Consider the following 7,785-nt stretch of genomic DNA (forward strand, 5'->3'; position numbering starts at 1 on the left):
CACACCTGATGGAGCATGACTGGGGGAAGGTATGGGATGACTTGAATTCAAAGGGTTTGATTTCAGTGACTTTTCTGCCTATAAGTCTTCACTAGTCTCTAAACCAGAGGTGGCTTGAGTCGTGACAGCAGCTACAGATATGTGCTGTTTGTTTGTTTGTAAGTGAATTAGTAGCTGCCAACATTTGAAAACCAGGAAATTTTACATAAAAACCCAAAATTTGAATTTCTCTGGAAAAATTGCGAGATACAGCCATCGTAGCTCAGCTGCAGGGTGCAGTGAGTTAGAGCCGAGTCAGGATGACCCCCTACACCACAGTCTCCACCATTCCCTTCTCTGCTACCCCAGCTCCTCGTTTGGTCTTCGAGGTCTTTGGGCTTTCGACCCACACTCTAAATGAGCAAGCCGACCAGTGCTGAGAAAGCCAATCCCTTGAAACTGTGTCTTCAAATAGCTTATGAAATCATTCCCACGTTGACAGGTAAATACATAGGCAGCATTAGTTACATAAACCAAGGTGATATTGACAAATACCAAAAGCTCCAGCCTCATTTTAACTTTCTTACTGATTTTCTGGGATAACACTCCTTTGTTAAACTCTAAACTCAGGCTGGCTCTCCAACACTTAAGCTCTGCCTGAAATTTATTTTAAACATTTTTCCGTTTTGAATCGAATTCTCCCAGTGAATCTTGGATCTTATTTACGGAGACTTCCATTTCAAAGTAACCTGGAATACACTGATTTCCTGTGGCCTGCAGAAGGCGAGGTAGGTTGGCTGAGAGAGAGGATATAAAAACTGTGGGTTCTTTATTTTTTTTTCATAAAGCAAAACTTGGGCTCCCTCAAGCTCCTACACAATGATCTCAACTCCACAAGGAAGGGTGAGAATAGAAGCCTCTTCTGATCTGGGAGCCTGTCTTCGAGGAATTACCCTGGGAATATCTAAAACGGGTTCAGCTGACAATAGCTGAAATACTCCCAGGGTGGGGAAGGGAGCCACACTGCCTCATCATAGGGCTGATCAATGAAAAAAGAAGGAGAAAAAAGAGGAAACGAGGGGATAGCAAAGAAGTTAGCACCAATTTTCTAATTTTTATTTCTCAGCTGTCTCCCCCTTTTTTTTTGAGACATTTTTTCTTAATTGAAGCATAATTGATGTGCAACATTATAAAAGCTACAGGTGTACAATATAGGGATTCACAATTTTTAAAGCTTATCCTCCATTTACAGTTATTATCAATATTGGCTATATTCCCTGTGTTGTACAATATATCTTTGTAGCTTATTTTATTTTATTTTTAAATTTTTTAAATTTATTTTTTTATTAATTTATTTACTTTTTATTGGCTGTGTTGGGTCCTCATTGCTGTGCAGGGGCTTCCTCTAGTTGTGGCAAGTGGGGGCTTCTCTTCATTGTGGTGCTTGGGCTTTTCATTGCAGTGGCTTCTCTTGTTGCAGAGCACCGGCTCTAGGCACACGGGCTTCAGCAGTTGTGGCACTCAGGCTCAGTAGTTGCTCCGCGGCATGGGGGATCTTCCCGGACCAGGGCTGAGACCTATGTCCCCTGCATTGGCAGGTGGATTCTGAACCACTGCGCCAGCAGGGGAGTTCCTGTAGCTTATTTTATACGTGATAGTTTGTACCTCTGAATCCCCTGTCCCTGTCTCGCCAATCCCCCCTCCCCTCTCCCCACTGGTAACCATGAGTTTGTTCTCTGTACCTGTGAGTCTGTTTCTTTTTTGTCGTATTCACTAGCGGGCTGTACTGTTTAGATTCCACATATAAATGATGTCATCCAGTATGTGTCTTTCTCTGTCTGACTTACTACACTTAGCATAATGCCCTCCAAGTCCACCCATGTCGACTATCTCCCTTTTTAATATGAGAGCCCAATGCTGCTTTCGTATCTCACCTTACAGGTGAGGCTTATAAGACCTAAAAATAAATTGCTTTAGTCTGTGGGTACAAAAGTTGGTTTGTGGGTTTCAAACTCGTGTCAAAGATACCTCAGCTTCGAAACCCAATTGACCTCAAATGTCTAACTTGGTTTCCCAAGGTCTGCATAGCTCTCACCATTGGCCTGTTGGCCTGTGTGGTATCTCTGTAAACACACACACACACACACACACACACACACACACACACATTTATCCTCACTCCCCGCAGATGTGGGAGGGCCCCACACAGCTCGCTGCAGGGCTGCCAGGGCCTTTCTGATTCCATCTTTGGCTATCACTTGGGGTTCTAGTCTTGCAGGTCCTCTGAGACTTCCAGACTCCCTGTGGGCCCAGGGATGGTTTCTTTAGGGAAGCAGACATTATTTATATCATAAAAGCAGACTAGATCACGCAGTGTCACTTCAATGATATAAACAGACTCACGATAGAGTCAAAATAAGCTTCCAGCTCAGGAAAAGTGAAATGTTCTCTGTGGGTGTCCTTTACACTGTGTTGGGGTATAACATGTGAGTAACCCACACACCTAGGTGGTAGTTTCGCCATCTTCCTTAGGGAGCTTGGGAGCCCCTCAAAAAGGAAATATTCTGCCCAATATATGTTGCATTCTTTTGAGAGCTTTTCATTACCATTTATCAGGGTGATCCCTGCAGGATAGAGTCCCCAAAACACAATACTTCCCACCTCCTTGGCCCACTCTTCCCCTATTCCACCCTCTCCGTCAGGTCCCATCCTTGCCGACTCCACCCACGATTCATTCCCTCCCTCACACCGGCCCACACTTTGGGTTCTCCCACGTCCACCACTCCCTCCCACCACCTTGTCAACATCAGTGTCCCTGTCCTCCATCTGCTACAACCCTACAAGCTCTTCAAGACTTGGCCCCAATGCTGCTTCCCCCTTTACGCCTCCCTTCACCCCTCAGCACCCTCCCCCTCCTCTGCAAGTCCTCCCACACAGGGATCAGATCTAACTCCACCTTCTGCCTTCCAACATACAGAAAACAGGGCAAACCTGAGATGCATGTGGGAGGGAGAAGAGGGGAAGCGGGACGGGGTGGGAGGAGAAAGTGAAGAAGGGACGCTCTTAGAGTCAAGTGTACACACTGCTATGTTTAAAATGGATAACCAACAAGGACCTACTCTATAGCACAGAGAATTCTGCTCAATGTTATGTGGTAGCCTGGATGGGAGGGGAGTTTGGGGGAGAATAGATACATGCATATGTGTGGCCGAGTCTCTTTGCTGTGCTCCTGAAAAAATCACAACATTGTTAATCAGCTATACTCCAATATAAAATAAAAAGTTTAAAAAAAAAAAAGGACCAACTTTCAATCCTAATTGAACCCTCTGATCACCTGTTCAAAGAGAAACCAAAATCGCTCTAGAAATTAAGTGATTTCCCAGCTTTTTAAGGAATTTCTATCAGGAAATTTGAATGTTGAACACAATACTGATAGCTCCTCTGGCTACCAATTTTATGTTCTGAAATAAAGAAGTGATGGTGGGATGTTGCTTAGGAATCCCCAGGGTTACAAAATACAGAAGAAATGCGAAGGCATTCATGTTTCTAACACGATGAAGGGCCAGTTCCACAGAGCCATGTGGGTACCCAAAGGAGTTCTCATCTCCATGTTTTCTGAACTTCTCATTCATCTTTCTGTTTTCCTGGCCCTTGTTTTCGTTTACTCCTGTTAAGACATTCACTAATTGGCTTCCTCCTCCCAGAAATTAGAGGTAATAGCTAGAAATATCAGGGACTTTGCAACCAATTTAAAATCAACCAATTTAAAATCAATTCCAAGTATAGAGGGTGGTGGATGCAAGATGTACGTTTTATTGAACAGGCAAATTTTATTTTTTATTGACATGATATTAGGACAAATCTATGGGAAAATGTGATATTTTTAGCTTCTTTCTTCTATTTTCCTGCACAATTTTTAAAAAGTCTGCTTTTATAACCAATAAAAGCTTTTGGAACCTTTTTTTAAAAAATCATATGTCTAATCCCATAGCTTATTTAGCATAAAGTAAACTAAAGATTAAACAGCAACTCCCACTGAGTAAGAGAATGGTACCATCATCACTTATCAATAATTCAGATAAATTCAATTATAATAAGTTCACAGCAGCATCAAGTTCAAAATTCTACTGGAATCGAGCGCCCAGAAACACAGTGGTTATATCTGTAGTGTCAAACCCCACATCCACGTCAGAAAGAGAACAGTTTGGTGTTAGTTATAACTGCTTGTATCTCGTTTATGGTTTTGAAGCTGAGATCTCACTGTAGCAACAGGGGTTTTGATCCACCAAAAGACAATTTGCAATGGCTCCTTTTTTTTCCTCCTTGTTTTTATTTTGATCACCTTTCAGCCAAGTCCTGGGAGGCTCCTTGGCTGTCAGTGTTCCTGTTCAATACCCCACATGTGTACACACCTATCTCCTTGTGCGGGAGCCCCTAGGTAGCTACATGGCTGATTAAACAGAAGCTTGTAATCAGAGAATCAAAGCCGTGACAAGAGGTTGGTCTTTTCTTCTGAGAATCACATTTCCACCTTGTTCCCCCTCCACGTGCAGTGAAATTCGAGTTTTTTTTTTTCTGTAGCTCTTGTAAAACACCACTCAGGAAAGGCATAAATTGGGTAACCTAGACCTAACCCATTAATTCCACCTTTGAGGATTTTTCCTGAGGAAATGCTGAGGTATATTAGTTGCACCCTTTATTATTATACTATATTATATATTATACGTATTATATTATTATAATATTATACTAGGAAAAAATAATACAACAGAAAAATATAAATTAGGAAAAAATAACTTAGGAAAAAGACCACAATACCCTTCAAAATAGGAAAAAGCTGGAAAAACTTGTCCAAAAATATGAAATGGGGTTAAATAATTATAATAAAGTTATAGGATAGAATTGCATGGAGTCATTGGAAAAAATTTTGTTATAAGAATATTAAATATTAGGGGGAAATGTCATGATATAAGTGGGAAAAGCAGGTTGCAAACCAGTATGATCCCAAATGCATATCCACATGTTGACAGTGGTTATCTGTGGGAGGTTGTGTTAGCGCTTTTTGCTTGCTTCTTTATATACATTTTTTCGCTAGTGAGACTGTATTTCTATTGTAATTTTTAGAACAAAAGCTGAAAATGGTAACACCTGAACTCCTTTGGCTTGCACACAGGATCTCCTTTGCAGAGGCTGGACCAGGGCCCTCTGCTGATGCCACAGGCGTGGAGTGGACCCTGCCGGGGCACCAGGGCAGATGTGAGGATGCAGGGTGGGTTGCTCCTGGGTAAGGCTTCTCTCCAGAGGGTACCCTCCTCCTCCCCGTGACCGGAGCTTTCCTGGAAGCAGCTTTCTAATTACACACTATCAAAAATCTCCCCAGAACCTAACTCATTTCAGAGTCATGCTTGTTACCTTAGTTTCCTCTTAAAAAAAAAAATGACATTTTTACAAGAATGATGACATATGAGGATATTTATTTACATGACAGACAAAGCAGGTTAACAAATCGTATGCTCCTAACTGTGTATTTTTAATTACGTGTGTTTCTTGGTTGTGACAAATGTGCCGTGGTTCTGTAAAATGTTAACAACAGGAAAAGTGGGCTGAGGGTTAAACAGGAGCACTCTGCTATCTTTGCCACCCATCTCGCAACCCAAAATTATTCCAAGGACTTCCCTGGCGGTCCAGTGGTTAAGACTCCAAGCTCCCAATGCAGGGGGCACGAGTTTGATCCCTGGTCGGGGAACTAAGATCCCCCATGCCTCATGGCACGGCCTAAAAAACAAAAAGTTATTCCAACATTAAAAGTTTATTTAAGAAATAAGAGAACTTCTTATTAACTCTGTGGCACACATTTCTCAGAGCCGCAATTATTTAACATTTAATATAATAAAATCCTTTGGAAATTCAAAAAAATTATGTGTATGTATTTTTATGTAGATTACGAGTCTATTCACATGTAAGTTACCCAGGAAAAATATATCTGGAAAATATACCAATATGATAACGGCAGCTACATCTGTGGGATTTGGAATGGCTTTTACTTTTTCTTTAGTTTTTCTGAAGTTTTAAGATTTTTCTGTAATGAATATGATTAATTTTATATAATTATCACTTATATAATTACATATACACATCATAGATATATAATATATAAAAATAAAATCACTTTTATGAAGTTTCTTTCATAGTCAGAAAAAAACATTTCATAGGCATGTGGATTTCCCAAGAGCCCCCAGAGCAGCAGGAAGGCTGAAATTGTACATAGCTGGGCAAAGCTATCGGCGGACCTAGACGGTGATGTATGTGCTGCAGCTACTGTTCAAACTATAGGTGCTCTACGTGGTTAACATGAATTAGACTCAAGCAGCTAATAATACTTTTGGAATCACAAAGTTAACTTGGTAATGATAGTATTCCTAAATTAGAACAGTGAAGAGCTTAGCAACTATTGCCTGTCTAATGAGTGGGTGGCAGAAAGAAAAGCCTCTCTTCTTTGTAAAGCTCAACATTAAAATTAGCGTATCTGTTGCCCTAGGTGCAAAAAGGAAAGACAGAAGGCTGTTCATTCAACTGGTATTTTGCTCTCAGAGATCTAGGCTCAAGCAATTCATGGCACAGACAAAAGCAAGAGAGCCCAAAGACTCACCATCTAAAACAATAATTTTGGAGAAAATAATCTCAAGCTTTCAAGCAATGAATGGTACCTCTCTGGGGTCTAATCATTTTTCCCAGAGAAATGACGAGACAGACAAACGGAAGACAGAGAAAGTAACGTCGTGGCAATATTACAATTGATCCTGCGGTGGTCGTGAAAATGTAAATAACAAGACAGCCGTTTAAGAAGACCCCAGACTTTGACAAGAAACAAAATCTTCGGCCTGTTGTTGTTTTTATTGCAGGATTTTGAGTTGGAAAAGTAGTCCCACTTGTCAATCAGCTAAGTTGCAGGGGCTAATAGATTCTGGTGTTTAGGGGGGGTCAACACAGAATTTAATTTAACATCTCACAATACGCCCACATGCCCAGAAAATGTGGACAGCTTGATGGGGTTCACTGAGCCAAAGAAGCAAGACCCAAACAGTGCATTAATGTATAGGGGAAGAATGGTTGCAATCAGCCCCTTGTGAATTGGACAGAGGGCTTGGAGATGAAGCAATTATGAGCCATCGGGGATTAATAGTAAAGTGTGAATACCAAGCTGTATATGTTAGGGGCAGAATATGTTGCCTATAGAAAACAACAAAGGACGTTCCTTACTATTAAGTGAGATTAAACGTAATGGCCTGATTTAATCACAAAGGCAGAATTAAATTCAGATGGCAACTTCAAAGTGGACACATGAACACAGGCCACTGCTTACATTTACATATAGCTGGCATAGCTTGGCCTGTCACACAATAGGATAAAGTTTCTTTGGCCACTTAAACAATTTTCTATTCTTCACTTTTTTTGTGAACACTCACTGTATTTATTCCGCGGTTGCATTTAGTTAATAAGAAGGAGCTAAGAGTTCTATTTATTCATGGATGTTATAATTTTTAATTCTTTAAAATTATGAAAAAAAAATGGCAAAAGGTCAACAGAACAGAGTAGTCATAATCAGATTGACAACAAAATGAAGAAGCAAAAACAAAACAAAATAAAGCAAAAACAAATCTCTGATACGGTTATCCAGTGTCTTATTTTTTTATCTGCCTTCAACTTAGGAGAGCTCATCATTTGAGGTCCAAACTTAGCTCATGGGAAATGCAGCTTTTTCCCCACTCAGGCCCAGGTCTGTGTTACCATCATGGAATCCAAGCA

Source organism: Hippopotamus amphibius, chromosome 10 (genome assembly GCF_030028045.1).
Source record: "Hippopotamus amphibius kiboko isolate mHipAmp2 chromosome 10, mHipAmp2.hap2, whole genome shotgun sequence".
In the NCBI taxonomy this organism is placed as follows: Eukaryota; Metazoa; Chordata; class Mammalia; order Artiodactyla; family Hippopotamidae; genus Hippopotamus; species Hippopotamus amphibius.